The sequence below is a fragment of the Bacillus rossius genome, chromosome 17 (genome assembly GCF_032445375.1).
Source record: "Bacillus rossius redtenbacheri isolate Brsri chromosome 17, Brsri_v3, whole genome shotgun sequence".
NCBI classification, from domain to species: domain Eukaryota; kingdom Metazoa; phylum Arthropoda; class Insecta; order Phasmatodea; family Bacillidae; genus Bacillus; species Bacillus rossius.
Window position 1 is genome coordinate 25,492,644 of NC_086344.1, and position 16,984 is coordinate 25,509,627.

General features: G+C 33.0%; 1 long non-coding RNA gene across 3 annotated transcripts in view; it reads left to right on the top strand.

Moving 5' to 3' along the window:
• Positions 1 to 13,949, top strand: part of LOC134540786 (uncharacterized) — a 37,323-nt gene extending 23,374 nt beyond the window's left edge. For all 3 annotated transcript variants that reach the window (XR_010076509.1, XR_010076510.1, XR_010076511.1), the window contains one exon: positions 3,985 to 13,949. This is a non-coding gene — a long non-coding RNA (uncharacterized LOC134540786). The remainder of the gene's footprint in view (positions 1 to 3,984) is intronic.
• The last annotated feature ends 3,035 nt before the right edge of the window (positions 13,950 to 16,984 follow it).

Below are 16,984 nucleotides of genomic sequence, written 5' to 3' on the forward strand. Positions count from 1 at the left end.
CGTAATTTATGGCCATACATAAATGTTGTGTGTTGGGCTGTGCACAAATTTTATGCAGAAAAATACTTCTATAGTATAAATTTATTTGGATGCTGACTTAAAACTTACAAATATTGACTTTCTGGAGACTTGAATGAGTTCTGTATCTGTTGGATCTGTTAAAGAAATGCACATCTGTAATTGGATCTGTATTGGTTTTTGTCAGTATCACCCATCACTGATTGATTTGTCTTTGAAACTGGCTGGTTTGGATAATTTATTTATTCTGTAGGGAGATTTCATAAAAAAAAATGTTTTTTTTTTGTTTAGTCAAAAAAAAATTTTGGACTGTGGAATAAATAATACATATTTTTTTCAATAACCTATTCACTTAGCAGTGAGGTTTCAAACATTCTTTTTTACTTCGTTATGTGGGAACACTGAAGGTACTAAATATTCAAATAGGTACTGAATGCTTGTCCCAAACATGATTGCTATTTCAGGGTGATCAGCAACAGGGAAAGCAGGTGGAACCTGGAAAAGTCAGGGAATTTCTTAGGTAGTCAGGGAATTTTTTTAATGATGAGGTTCTTGAAAAATTTAAGTTACAGCAGAGGGTTTATTTTTATTTAACTGGTTGGAAGTTCACCCTCCCAATGCTTTTTTGCTTGCGAGTACTTCAGCCCTTTGACCACATGCATTAACTTTGGTGATATCAACAGTAGTGTGATAAAATTGGATAGTTGCCTGTTGAAAGAGTGAAGTGTGATATACCTTGACACGGGGGGGGGGGTCGATCGGTCGGCTTTACGGTGGATTGTTAGTGGGCGCCACCACGTGGTACGGCACGTGGACCCGGTGAGACTCCTAACTCAGGGCGTAACATCGCCCATGTGAGACGTGATATCCCCCCTTGAAAACATTCTAGCACTAATTCCTGCCCGCTCTCAGCGTCGGGCACGCTTTTCCCTACGAAGTGGGCTCTCAGGCGTCCCACACGCCGTCACTCTCCACGTGGTCACACTGATTGAAAATAAAAGAATATTACGTGAAATTCACACACCTGATTTATTCCGCTAATTCCGCTCACACACGTACACGGTTGAAACTATACAAAACGCCCGCGGCACGAATCGGTTTATAGATGATGCGCCACCACGTGGTCACATGTTGAATTACGTAGTACAAGATAAAAGACCGAGACTGGCCGTAAATTAATTAATAAAGCAGTCCCCCGACCGAGAGCTGCTCCGAGGACTAAAAGAAAGCGATTGAGATGAAATTAAAGTTAACAGAATTACTTAACAGAGAATACAAGCGGTGAGGTCCCCGGAGTGCTGACGCGTCTGCTCTCGGTCGTTGATGGCGGAAGATCATGGCTCGCTCGACTAACATGGCGTCATCCCGCCGAAACAATTACCGTTAAAAGATATTAGCGAATTCGTGCCACGGGAAATTAAATTAACATGACAATAAAGCATTGAAAATTATGTAACTATTTTTGAATGAATTGAAAAGATTGTACAAATTATAATTATTAAGATTTAAATTTAATTATTGTCTGGCTTCGGGTTTCCTCGGGAATTTCCGGAAACGCTATGATATTTTAATATATAAGTTAAAAAATAAAAGTACATAAAACCCTCCCGGCCGATCTGCCGTCACGTTGCACTTAGGGAATATAAAAACAAACAACACAATTACATCTACTTATGTTTTAGGGGTACGGCGCACTCGCTCGACAGCGCCCTCTTGCCGGGCGAGCACACACGCACGCACACGTACGCACGGGTAGGCGGGAGGTTTGAATGGAGGGTGGATGGTGTTTGGGCGGTGGCATATCGGACTTACAGGGGCCGTAGGCCCGGACGATGTCAACCTATATGCCTAGTGATGGGCCGAGACTCGAAAATTCGAGTCGAGTCGAGCGAGTAGCATCAGCTCGGCTCGGCTCGGCATTCGAGTTTATTTTACTCAACGGGGCGAAACTCGAAAGGAAATTGGATAAAACTCGATGATAAAATATAATAAAATTGAATTACAATTCTTAATATCTCCTTACGTGACTTCAGCCGACACTAAAAATACGTACGTAAGACCGAAACACGTACTTAAAAACAATGACGACAATCGGCCATATTATTTATATTTTAGTTTCACATATTGCCAACTTAACAGGTGTGACCACATAGCAAAGAAGACGAACACATTTTTAATAAACAAAACACAAATTAAATTTTATAATCTTAATATCGGCCCAAATATTACTTTTTTTTAGTAAATCCGTGCTACAATCGGCTCAACGTTACAATAATAAATTAACGGTAGCGTTATATTTGTGTTACAGAGCGCATGTTTGCGACTGATACGCCACCAATCACGAAATGGCAGTTAAAAAAAACAACTGCGCTCCACTAATTTTAGGAAGTGTAGGGTGGCGAACATGAATTTTTTTTCCGTGTTTGTTTACACTATTACGTTCGGGGAGAGTGCATTTTGTATAATTGTTTGCTATCCAAATTAAGTGGCAAGTTAAAATTAATTATGAAGTATAAAGTATTTTATAAAGTGAAAGTATTTTATAAAGTGTAACTATTTAATACAAATACAAAAGCATGGATTGGTTGGAAGTGCCAGCTTGCGATTGGCCGGCAACGTAACGGCGTTAGTGTTGTAGCAATAATCTTTAAATGTATTATATTTGTTATGGGAACGTTTATTGTAATGTTGCGTTAATTGTAGCACGGCCTTACACTTCCCATAAGTGAAAGTTTTCAAAAATGTTCTAATGATTGTGTGAAACGTAACCTAACCTTCGCGCCAACAAGCCTAAATTATATTCATTTTTTTATTGACTCGTGAATGCTGCAGGCCGCAGCTAACTCGTTCGGTCCAAAATAAGGTAAATATGTAGTTGAGCGGTATTTGCGAAAAAAAATGTTAAAAACTTAAAATACTTTAATTATATGCTCTTTAAATTCCTCTTTTCATTAAAGCCGGCAGATATAAGAAATTCCAAATACTTTATGAGATATCGAATTTTTTAATTTTCATAGTTGGGCGATATTTGTTAAATAAAATTTAAAAATTCTGAAAATACTTTAATTATATGCTCTTAAAATTCCTCTTTTCATTAAAGCCGGCAGATATAAGAAATTCCAAATACTTTAGGAGATATCAAATTTTTTTAATTTTCATAGTTGGGCAATATTTGTTAAATAAAATTTAAAAATTCAAAAAATACTTTTTTCTATGCTCTATACCTCAATTATTGAATTGTATTATATCAGTTAAGAATTTATTCTAAATGAATTATTTGTATTAATACTTGTATTTTAAATATATTTGATTACGTGGGCCAGTCTAAGGACTCTTAGCAGTAAAGTGCAAATATTCAAGCTCAACTTAAGTGTCAAAGATTCAAATAAAAATTCAGACTCGAATCGACTCGACTTGAATTTATGATCTACAAACTCGACTCGAATCGACTCGAACTAATTATTGTATAATTCGACTCGACTCGACTCGACTTAAAAATTTGCAGGTTCGTACATCTCTATATATGCCACAATTTTTAATTTAGATAGTTATTGGAAACTAACTAATATCAGTAGTTAGGGAAATTTTTTTTCAAAATCTGGAGGTCAGAATTTTTTTTAATAGGTTTTCTAGCCACTCTGTATTACCTCCATCTCTTCTCTTATAACCCATTGTAGGGAAGAAATTAATAATTACTTGTGGCTCAAAAAATATTATTGGATATATTTTTCTAAAAATAGGTATTCCCATTGGTATATAATGCACAAGATAAAAATCAACTGGAAAAAGAGTTCCTTTGCCAAACTTGATTGCACATGTGTGCATTTTGAGAGGGCTAGCAGAGATACATTAGTGTGTGTCTACATGCTTTAATAGATTTTGCTTTGATAATATGATTTGGGTTAATTATTTTAATGCTGTGTTACTATGACAAATAATAATCTCCTTTTTACCTGTGTTTTCCAGATACTGAAAGAATACCATACGGGATCAAACCCTCAGAACAGTCTCGAAGAGGAAAGAAAATAAATTGTATGTTATAAATAATTAGGTTTTTATGGAAAATACGCTTGTTGGATTTATAAATTATGTCTCACGTATCAGTAGCACCAAGTACAGTACAACCCTGTAATAACATTATCCAAGGGACCAACTTAAAAAAGTGTTATAAGCAGGAAAATGTTATAAGCAGGAAATCATAAAATTACTTCTTCACTTTGTATAAATTACGCGTGGATTGATTAAATTAAAGAGTATAGGTAAAACAACACACAGTACAGGAGTAATACACTAAGTACAGCAATAGAGTGGAAACTTGGTTAATTTTATTTATAGATAATATACCTAATAATATGCTAAAGAAAAAAAGGTTTTGTACGATATAGTTCAGAGTCGAAATAGAAATATTCAACTCCTTTGCAATCGCAACACGCCTTTTGTTGGGGTTCCTGTCCACTTGGTTAATAAACTGAAATTTTTCAGCTACAGAATATGATTTTCGCTTATATTTATCGGCCATCATAGCCGTACAATAACCTGAATAAAATTTCAATACAGTATATTTTAATTAAATACGACCGTGACTACAATAAGTGAAGAAAAAAAAAAATTACGGTAAAGGTTAACCTAGAGGTGGGTCGAAAAGTATCAACCTTTTACTTTGGCACTGATACGCGCCTGTATCAGGAACGGCAAACGAGTACACTTGAAAAGTATCAGGTACTTTAGTATCAGTTCAGAATTCGCCTGGAACAACACCACGGCCAATGTGCGCAGAACCCGATCGCAGATGACGGTCACTTGGGCGGAGCTTGTGAAAGGGGAGGGAGCGGCACGACGAATAAGGGATAAAGAAAGGAAATAATGTAGGGGAGGAAGCGCAGGGGAAGGCGTTGAAGGAGAGGCGCAAAGCGAAATTGTTACGAGTCGTTTGGTTATTGTCCCACATCAAAGTACGCTCAGAGCGCAGTGCGTGCACAGACTTGTTCAATAATAAAACTAATGAAATTTTAATATTAAAAAGTACATTAATACAAGATATAATATTTATATTTGTGCACCTAACAGCTATGAAAATGCAAATAAATTCTCAGTTGACACTAATAACAGATGTAATCAACATTAGGACTTTTTTTTCTGAAAACAATTAGTAACTAGTGTTTTCATACATTAAAAGATTACGATTTTATAAAAAATTAAAAATTAAAAAAAAAACAGATACGTACATTAGTGAGCATACTATATCAATGTTTACGTTTCAAATGTTTCTTCAGATTAGTCGATGATGATTTATAACTCAGTTTTTGTTTACACAAATTACAATTAGCAAACTCATTATTTTCCGTAAAAAAATTCCACACAAATGAAGTCTTTTTCGTGCACTTATCCATTCCTTATTTCACTATAAAGATACTAACTACAAAGCATGACAGCCCGCAACAATGTACATGGTGATACACGGCCAGGACGAACTGCAGTGAATGTTGAACTGATTGATACTGGCTAGTGATGTGCGAGTCTCGGCATCATCGAGAACGAGTCGAGACAGAAATTTTCTCGATCTCGTCTCGAGATAATTTTTTTGGCTCTGAATTTTCGAGAATTTCGTAAACAAGAAATAGGTTAGGTAATATAATATATTGAGGCAGCATTTTGCGTTGCGTGTTGAAATAATTAACATATCTTCAATGTAACGTAGATCGAATAAAATAAAATATACTTGTTACGATAGTATACACGATAAATTATTAAAAAGTTAAAAACGAACACCTTCCGTTCACAAGTCACTACATGAAACGGTAAACGTAAACAATGAATTGTGCTGTGGTTATCACATTAAATTACATAAGAAAATGATTATTTTCCGTTAATAAAACCAACATTAAAGTTAAAAATAAATCATTTTCGGTATCAATATCAAGCATCAACGTAAAACGGTACGGTAAAAAATAAAAATATAAACATGACTGCAGAATTCTTCCGCGATTGCATTTTGTTTTATGGCCTTGGGTTATACACACGGCCAGCAGTATATAACAAGCAACACGATGTTTAAATTGCGGTCCGTATCGATAGTGACATATCGATAGTGGTGAATGTTCAGAATTTCATGATCAAGTACCGTCCATGGCTCAAGGAAACTGTATAGACTATGGAGTCAATAACGTATGTTTACATACGACAGTAGGCAAATAAACTGTTGAGTGTAAAGGTAAAGTTGTAATTGCAATTGCAATTGTGGATACTTGATAAAATTATTGAATAATTGTGTATGTTTGTCAGATTATTGTTGGATCATATTATCCTGTTAACTAAAGTACAGATTTCTCGATCTTGACTCGATTCTCGAGAATTTTTAAATTGCTTTCTCGATCTCGTCTCGAATTCAAAAAAGTCTTTCTCGCACATGCCTAATACTGGCTGTATCAGGCGGGCATGAGAGTAACAGAGGTAGAGAATTACCGGGCGTGATAAATAATGTATCAGATTCTCCTTCCGGTCGCACGGTCTGCGTACGCGGAGCTTTGTTGCCTCCTGGGACCGTCTGATACAGAAGTATCAGAGACTTGTAACTACAGTAGAACCCTGTTATAATGAATCTGAAGGGAGTAGTTTATATGTTCACTATAGAGGGGAAACTTTATATCTGGGAAAACTTTTATATTGGCAATACATACTCAAAAGCATAATCTTAACTACACATAGGCCTAAGCCAAGAAAAGAACGAATGAAAATACTCAAAGCAACAGTTTTATGAGCAAATGCAGATATTATTTTTAATACACTACACATGTACAAACTTTCTATTAATGGTTCTTCGACATCGGCGTATTTTCCTTTTTTCAGGCGTTTAATACTCTGTGACGTATTCGCAGCTTGAGAAAGAAGATTGTTCAGCTTGTTTAATATTGTATTTAATGTGGATGTTGCAATTCCCAGTTCCTTTGATATTAACACGTGCGGGACAGTGGGGTTGGAGTCTACCTTTTTAATAATGTCCACTTTATCTCGCACAGATAATGCCTTACGTTTTTTAACGCGTTTTTCACCCTTTTTTATGTACGTATTTCTTATTGAAGCACATTTGCAGCTTAATAACACGAAATTCTTTTTACCGTCAAAAGTAAATAAACGAAAAATAACGAGTCTGGCGCATCAAAGATCACTACGTATCATTTAGTATCGCAGTTGCTAAAGCTGGAACGAAAATTTCTTACTTTCTATGGAAAAATTTAGTCCACAGAGTTCTATCTAGTGGTAGTCTTAAAAACCTTACTCGATCAAAATGTCCGAAACGTGAACGATAAAAATGAGACGTAAAAATATTGAATTTGCTGCTATAATGTACATACGTATTTGTGTGGCGCTAATTTATGTTTAATTTTGATAACTTATTAAATGTACACGCGTTCGCCCATTCTTTAACTATGCAGGGAAAACTATTTTTTTATTTTCACCAAACTGAGCACCATTTCTGGCTACACGTAGCCTACCGAGGCCACTCGATTACGACTTGTTTATATTATGAACAGTGGACAATGGAGTAGCATATTGGGGAGAAAAACGTTAATGTGATCCAGAATAGACGTTTTGTGAAAATACTTGTAATTATATGAAAATATTTGAGATAAATGTGCATTATGTCGGCAAAATTTGTTCGTGGTACACAGGAAAACGTATCAACATTGACAAAAGTTGTGCGCTATATCCAATAAATTAATACATAACCTCACATCATTTTGCCGGGACCGAGACGGAAATTCACTATAAACGGGATTTCATTATAGGCGGGTTCACTATAAACGGGTTCTACTGTAGGTACATTACTGTATCAGTATCAGGTTGGAACAGATACCGAAAATTGCTGTAACAACCCACCTATAGGTTAACCACAAACAAAAGCCGTGAATATATCCATAGAACATTTAACCATCTCAAGGTGTTAAAACTTTGAAACAAAAACCAGCACCATAGAATACAGTAACACTGTTTCCAACCATGTATCAGTGAACAAAATGCGCGTCATAGGCTAACGAGCGCGAACAGGACACCATATTCATAGTCGTTCCGGTGCAAGTTGTGGAGTGCGTGTGTACCACGTCTATGGTGAACTACACAAATGTAAACATCTAATGTTTGTATATGCGTGCTGTATTTTCTAGCTATGGTTTCGCTCTAAATTATGACTTTGAAGGAAGGGATACTGAAAATTGTGGCAGTTATCAAAGCAAATTTGAACGTTAAAGGCGGGAATGTAGAAATTTTAATATTGTTACAGGCGGGAAATTAAAGCATTGTGATAAATGGAGAAATGACGGGACCATGAAATTATGGTGTTATAGGGGGGAAAATGTTACAAACGGGAATGTTATAATCGGGTTGTACTGTATTGTGTTAATGATTGTAAAAACTTTTTTTTTTAATTTTGACTTTCAGAAAAAGTTCAAAAAATCCAGCATATATAATGTGTGTAATGTCCGGTATTTTACTTTCACTTAAGGTCATCTTAAAGCATGTACATAGGCCTGTGCCAATAATCAAATTAAGTGATTGAATGAGCCTATAGTAACATATTTGTACCGTAGTTATTCACGAGTTTTTGTTAAAGAGTGCCAGATAAATTATATTTTATTTCAGCAATATCATAAAAATCAGTATTTGCTGATTTCATCTGGAATCTTAAACCATTATAATTTATTTATATATATTTTTGATTCACAATGTCTGTTTTATCATAGATACAGTCAAACCTCTATCTATCGAGCTCGCATGTATCGATTGTCCGTGTTTATCGTATACTTTCTACGGTCCCAGCAAAATTGCCATACAACTAAGGTTAAAAAAGTCCGCTTGTACTGATGTTTGAATTATCGTTTTGTTCGCATTGATCGTACAAAATATGTGGTCCTGTCACTATAAATTATAATAGATGATCGTTCCATAAATATTTTGCAGAAACATCCATTTCTTAGACAAAAACCGTCATAAAAACAGTAACGATTGTATACAGAAGTAATAAAAATCACCTTAAATCTGCAGCCAAGTAATGAAGCACGTAAACATGAAGAAAAGACAAATGAACAACAACTTACGAAGAAATATGGATGATGTACCATAACTATAGTACAAACCCAATTGTTATCTTATGATAATGACCATAAAAAGAACTAAAGATTCTTTGTAGATACTAGTGGTGCACCGATGCGGATACCGATGAATCGTAATCGGCGATTATGGGTACTTACCGATTAATCGTAATCGGCGATTATCTTAACGATTACTTTACCGATTATCTACGTCCCGGCGTAATTAAGTAGGTTTTTACCGTGTAATATTTTGTTACACATTTTAGGACGAAATACGGTAATATTTGTATATATTACAAAATTCATCTAACTCCGTCATATCAAGATTACAGTTATTTCGTTAAGTTTAATAAATCTCATTGCCTCGAACAATAAAAAATACATTTTTCCTACACGTTTATTTACGTTTCGTCTTTTGTTCTGTCTTTTGTTTAGTGGCCTTGTATGTACATTACCTATAGCCAGAGACGTAAAATAGATGGCACGCATTCAAAATACCACAAGCAGTTGCAGTGTATTCTATGACAATCGATCTTTTCGAGTCGTAGTAGCGGTTCAAGATCGTGGTCCCGATACCTTTCAGAGTTTATCACTGCGTTTTACAAACACGTTATGGGCGTCTTTGGTAACATTATCCGTTGTTGTGTTATTTGTATGTGACGTGAAAAGTGAAAAAGTATTTATAATTTTATACATTCAGTCAACATTAATAAAATTACATGTGCTAGAATTGGTTTTGAGTCATTTTTATATAATTATAGTGACATGGCGACTAGGGAGAAAAAAGTGAAGTGTGGGATCATTTTTCTATAAACTCAAGTGAACAAAATATAGTAGGCATGTGCGAGAAAGACTTTTTTGAATTCGAGACGAGATCGAGAAAGCAATTTAAAAATTCTCGAGAATCGAGTCGAGATCGAGAAATCTGTACTTTAGTTAACAGGATAATATGATCCAAAAAAGTAAAACTCAATAATCTGACAAACATACATAATTATTCAATAATTTTATCAAGTATCCACAATTGCAATTACAACTTTACCTTTACACTCAAGTTTATTTGCCTATTGTCGTATGTAAACATAAGTTATTGACTCCATAGTCTATACAGTTTCCTTGAGCCATGGACGGTACTTGATCATGAAAGTCTGAACATTCGCCACTATCGATATGTCACTATCGATACGGACCGCAATTTAAACATCATGTTGCTTGTTATATACTGCTGGCCGTGTGTATAACCTAAGGCCATAAAGCAAAATGCAATCGCGGAAGAATTCTGCAGTCATGTTTATATTTTTATTTTTTACCGTACCGTTTTACGTTGATACTTGATATTGATACCGAAAATGATTTATTTTTAACTTTAATGTTGGTTTTATTAACGGAAAATAATCATTTTCTTCTGTAATTTAATGTGATAACCACAGCACAATTCATTGTTTACGTTTACCGTTTCATGTAGTGACTTGTGAACGGAAGTTGTTCGTTTTTAACTTTTTAATAATTTATCGTGTATACTATCGTAACAAGTATATTTTATTTTATTCGATCTACGTTACGTTGAAGTTATGTTAATTATTTCAACACGCAACACAAAATGCTGCCTCAATATTTTATATTACCTAACCTATTTCTTGTTTACAAAATTCTCGAAAATTCCGAGCCAAAAAAATTATCTCGAGACGAGATCGAGAAAATTTCTGTCTCGACTCGTTCTCGATGATGCCGAGACTCGCACATCACTAAAATATAGAAACATGTTTACATTGTTAAACGGTAATTTCTCGATGCAACCTTATGTGAAATCTATAATAATGCTAGTTTTCCGCAACAAAAACTTACCCACTGTAAATTACAATTATTAGACTGTAGTTCAAGTTGTTTACAATAACAAATATAAATAGAAGTTAATTTAATTTACACTTTGCAATGACTTAATAGAGTATTTTATATATTTTTATACTGTTATTATAACTGTATTCTCAATTTTACCTAATCTTGTTATTAAATTCACATGGTAATAAAAACTTTTGTGTGCATTATTACACTTAAAAAAATTTGTTTATTATAATCGGTAACTGAATCGGTATCTGCCGATTATTGCTCTCATAATCGGTAATCGAATCTGTAATCGGTAAAGTCATTTCGGTGCACCACTAGTAGATACCATAATACTACAGAAGCACGATAGCTACCACATTTGCACTATAGTTACCGTAAGAACCAAGATGTATACGTATTTACCGTGATGGTAATGTATTTATTTATGACATATTAAAATTAAAGAACATTATTGAAGAAAAAAAAAAGCATGTTAAATTTTTATATGTATGGTTAGCACATGTTGCGAAGAAATAATGCAGTACTACTACGAAAAATGAAAAGGGTACTCGTGGATTTTTAGGTTATGGCAGTTTCTCTCGTTTTTTTCAGTAATATCGGCCGAAAATTAACAAGCGTATCAGAAGTCGGCAGAAATACAGATTCAACTAAATATTGGCAAAATCAGCTTCTTCAGTACACCTCTACATTTGATGACATGAGTAAACATATTTCAGACTTCAGGATATTGAAAAAGACTTTAATTTCCATGTAGGTTTATTGTGCATATGTTTTTTTTTTTGCAAGTGAAAATTGAATTAAGTAAAATGCTCCCATTTTTATTTTTTTTCAAATGATTAAACTTTAATGACAAGTAACTGATTTATTTCTGACACTAATTTTGAGGTTGAAATATTTTTTTCAAAATCTAAGAGTGAAGTCCACATCTATTGAATTTTTTTGTTGGTCCCCTGAAAAACGATAGATAGAGGTTTGACTGTACATATAATAAGTAAGCAAGCTTCTACTGTATCATATGGTGTTGGATCATTTGTGATTATTAATTTGTATGTCATTGAAACTATGAGAATTAATTAATTCTTGTAATACCCATCTGAATGGAGTGTCCTTGTTTTGTGGTGGTGCAGTCCATGGTGTGAATGTTTATTTTTTCCCACTTCTGGTGCGTGTGACAAAAGAAATAGAAATATTATTTTGTTTTCAAAATTGAAATGATAAATATGCAGTGTTTTGAATTGTTTATGCAATTTTTTCTGTTAATGTTTAGCAAGGCGGTAGCAAAAAAAAAAAAACATTGAATACGTCACTTATTGTTCATGTTTTTGATTATGAAGTTACATTAAACATTAAAAAAAAAAAGGGTATCATCCACATAAATGACTTAATCTCAACAGTGAATTTTGGTGTGTGACAATTCATGAGATATGCTAAATTAAGTATTCATAAGCAAACGAATCTTTAGTATTTCGAAGTTTTAGAAATAGAGGTTTAATCAAATAATTTAATTGTATTCAAAAATTCGAAATTTTGCACAGGCCTAATGCACATTATTATAGAGACTGCTAAATGTTTTGAATTACAAATACAAGATTTTCAGAAAATATTAGCCATGTTTAAGAAGTTAAGAGATGCAATCTCATATTATATTATAATTGGTAAACTTGCAACATCATACCAGTTGTGTACCATGTCAGTTGCTACTTTCAACATCAGTGATTAGGCTTATACAAATATTCAAATTTTCTAATACAAATACTACCGTATTGTATCGCATAATCGTCACACATTTTATACTAAAATCCAGTTTTAAAATTAAGGGTGTGACGTTTAAGCAAAAAAAATATACCTATATATATTTTTGTTAGGAAAAGTTAATCATAAAAACAAAACCCAGTCATGGAAAGTATGTTTATTTAAAAAGCACGCCGAACAATTTAAATTAATAAGTCATGCAACCAAAACCTTTCATGAACTTTAAATATAAAAACAAAATGTGAATGTGAGACTGAACTAATGCATAACTATTGTCGTCGTACACCACGAAAGAGTGCGGGCCAACAAATGTAGTTAACTCAGAACTCAACAGAGACCGCGCATTGCATGCAATCGGTGAGATATCAGTATCAATATTCGACTGTGTGCGCACTCTGTACGAGAATCAACATGACCAAACATGAATGATGCAAACTAGCGCTGGCTAACTTTTAAAACACATCGTTTTATATAGAAAAGATACCCACACAAAGCACCCGGAATCTAATAGCAGGACCAAAAACATCATATGACTTTTACGCAAGGTTTTTTTTATCAAAATTTTGACGCCCTAAAATATAGTTGAGGCAGTTATGCGATAAAACAGGTTACCTCATGACTTTGTCACATACCAACGTTAACCAAGGTTAAGTCATTGTGCGACTAAGATGTTTTGATGGGACTCTTAACAAAAAATATGAACAATATTAAGTGGTGTTATAAACATGCAACAAGTATTCAATTTTTTGTCCCAACTACTGTCCCACTAAACATTAACAATTCAAAACACGACATACTTGTCATTTCAAATAAAAGTAAAATATTATTTGAAATATCAACACATGCACAAGAAGTGGGAAAAAATAAATAAATAACAACCATGGACTACAAGACCAGAAAAAAAATACACTCCATTGCCAAGGCCAGTAAAAGAAGTAAATTCATACATAGTTATAATGGCATATAAATTGATAGTCACAATTGTTCTAACACCATGCTACACAGTGAATTTTTATTATTGAATGTATCTATGACAAAACAATTTGACTCCAAAAATATATTTAAAACAAATGAATGCTTTTGTATTCCATGTAAAATTAGCAAAAATTTGTGATTAATATACTGCCAATTTAAAATACAGTTTTGAAAAAAAATACAGTTTGTCAATAAATAAATTGATAGGTATTTATTATGTCCATCAATGATGTAATCTTGTTTAATGAAAAAATAAATTTTTACTGAACCTTACATAATTTTTTATGTTATATTATTTATTTTTCCATATTTTTTTAAAACTAAAACTAGGAACCAATTTTTTTGATGTTGGACTTAGAGCAATAATTTTTATGAAAATTAAAGGAAATGTTCATTAATTTTCAATATTACTGACTTCCAAACACAATTTAGCAGCTATATTTACAAATAGATTATTTATTTCATGCATAACTCCATAAACTATGCATAGACAATTGTTCAACTTTGTTTGGAAAGTACCAAAAACATTGTATTTTAATGACAATTTCTTCTAAATTTTCTAAAAATTATTGCCCTAAGTCCAACACAAAAAAATTCATTTCTAGTTTAATAATGTAAAATATTGTTAGTCAGGTGAGTAATAGGCGAAAATGAGTTCTCTGTCCAAACAAATTTTATTTTTATTCAATAAATACAGTACCAATGGATTCAACTAATAAACAATTTGTTGTCATTTCATAAAATAACTTAATCTTTTTGACAAATGATAGTATGCACATACATATATTTTGTGTTATTTTGCTATCAAGAGAATAAATATTTTAAATTTTTTTCTTAAGATATTTGGTTGAGACAAGTTGCCATCTTTAACTTGCTGTTCAAGTCCTTTGACAGTGAAGCTCTCCAATGATTTTAGGGATAGGAGATCTAGACTCAACGTTTTAGAACAGAAAATTTAAGATGGATAAACTGGCAGAACGTGTTAATTTGCCCACTATTTTTGAAAGTATGATTATTTTTACTAGTAACATAATGGACAAGTTTTAAATTTTACGTTTTTATACTTTTGAGTCTGGGTCTCCTCTCTAGAATCATCGAAGAGCCAAACTGCGCATAAGGCCAAAACGGCAAGTTAAAGATGGCAACAGTCATGGCTTTAGTTGTATGGTCATTTTTTTTTATAGTTTTCCTTCCTGTGTTTTAAGCACAACCACAATGTACTACAGTAAATACTGCCATGGATGCAAAACATTTTCCAAACATTCCTACTTAGCATTATTACATTCATGCCAACAACATATATTTAAATTGAATTACATAAAAAAATTTTCAGGTTATGCAATACCAGACACAGAACAAACAGTTTTGGTACACATCATTCAGGTGTCTGCAATTTTACAAAATGTATTAAATTTAATAATTAAATATTCAACTAGACGAATCTAATAATTTTTCACATTATCTGTTGCCTATTGATACAGCAAATACGATCTAACACAAAACATCTAAATGACAAAATTGTAGCATGTATTAAGTTGAGAAGATATTCTGCAATGTGGATGTGTTTTCTGCAAGCATAATACATACAAACACACTTTTTATATGTAATAATTTTTTTTTTTTAAATTTAACAGGTTTTTTTTGCAAAAATAAATTTCTTGGACTCTGTGGGGACATAATTACACTATACATAGGGACCCTGAAAAATGGTAAATAAAAACTACCAATAGCGGTGCAAAAAAACTAGTGAAAGCGGTGTAAAAACCCCTGGTAAGAGCGGTATAAAAAAAACCAGTAGAAGCGGTGTAAAAAGTCAAAATTTTTAATAAAGCGGTAAATAAAATTTGTTTCACTTAACACGTAGTATATTTATGTAAAAGGGGGGGGGGGGGGGAGGAGAGAATACAGGAAAAGTGAAAATAACTTAACTGTTAAATTTTAACTTTCCTTATGAGATAATATTGAAAACATCTTGCTATTTTAAACACTTGAACATTTACACATTTAAAATTGTAATATTAATATAAACCCTTGTTGGGAAGTTGCAAAATTTGCACATCAATATTTGATTCTTTGCATCAAATACATAAAATCCGTCAGTTGCAAATTGATACAATTTTCGGCATGATTTAAACGCTTGTAACACGTTTAGATATGGCGAATTGCAATTGTATAACTGTTGTTTAAATTACATGCTTTATTCGAGGGCAAAGTACTAGCTAAATTACTGTTTCAGATAAATGTATGAATATATAAATTCAAGAGTAACACTTAAATCCACTTTTCAATCTAAAAAAATATATAAAAAGTGTGTATTCAACAATAAGCAGCATCAAAACAAACAAGCCCGGAGTTTCTGAGCCAAAGATAAATGTTTCTCCGAACGTCTCAGAGAAGTGAAGATAAAGTGTGTAAGTTTTCTTCACAATACATCAAGGACGTCATTTTGTATGGAAGGACGCCATGTTGGTAAAATTATTGTTTTTTTTTTTTTTTTGTAAATTACCGTAATTCGGTATTGACTTCAGATATATTGTGAATGTTCTAGAAAATTAAGACTTTTTTTTCCGTATAAATGGGGTTTGAAAGAAAAAAGTAAAGATTCACAGCGAAAAATTAAAAAATTCAACATGGCGTCGCAATGATAAAGTGTTTATGTACTTTCTTTTCTATGGCTTGTTATGGCCATTAGGAAACCCGTTGGCCAACGAAAGAAAACAAAACAGTTGTGTTATTGTTAGGTTAATAAACGTAATAAACCCGTTTCTTGAACCCGAGGGCGTTAAAATATGAAGTTACTTATATTATCAAATTATAAAGTGAAAAAATGATTTGCCTAGGCGTCGTTCTGTAAAATATTTTCGTGTAGTGTGGAGTTTTATCTTTGACTTGTAAACATATTCTTGCGCAAATCTTAAAAATAGTGATTTTAAATGGACTATTTCGTGCGAAATTTCGTGAAATAGAGGAATTTAGCCCTATTTCACGCAAAGCGAGAAAAATGGCAAATTTCGTGAAATTTCGCGGAATTTCGCGACGCATAAACGGTTTGTAAGACAATATAAATAACATAAATTGTTGGTATGTTGACCCTATATGCTTGTATAAAAATTTCGTTAATAAACCATTCGCGAAATAAAAGGGTCCCTAACTATACATTTTGATTAGAAAAATATTTAATATTGTAAATTTTGATTTGTGAATTAAAAAAAAATTGTTTATGAATCAATGTAAACATGTGTTACAAATCTGTCAGAAATTCTAACCAAACTGCTTATTGAAATTTAAACAGTATTCAAATTCAATCG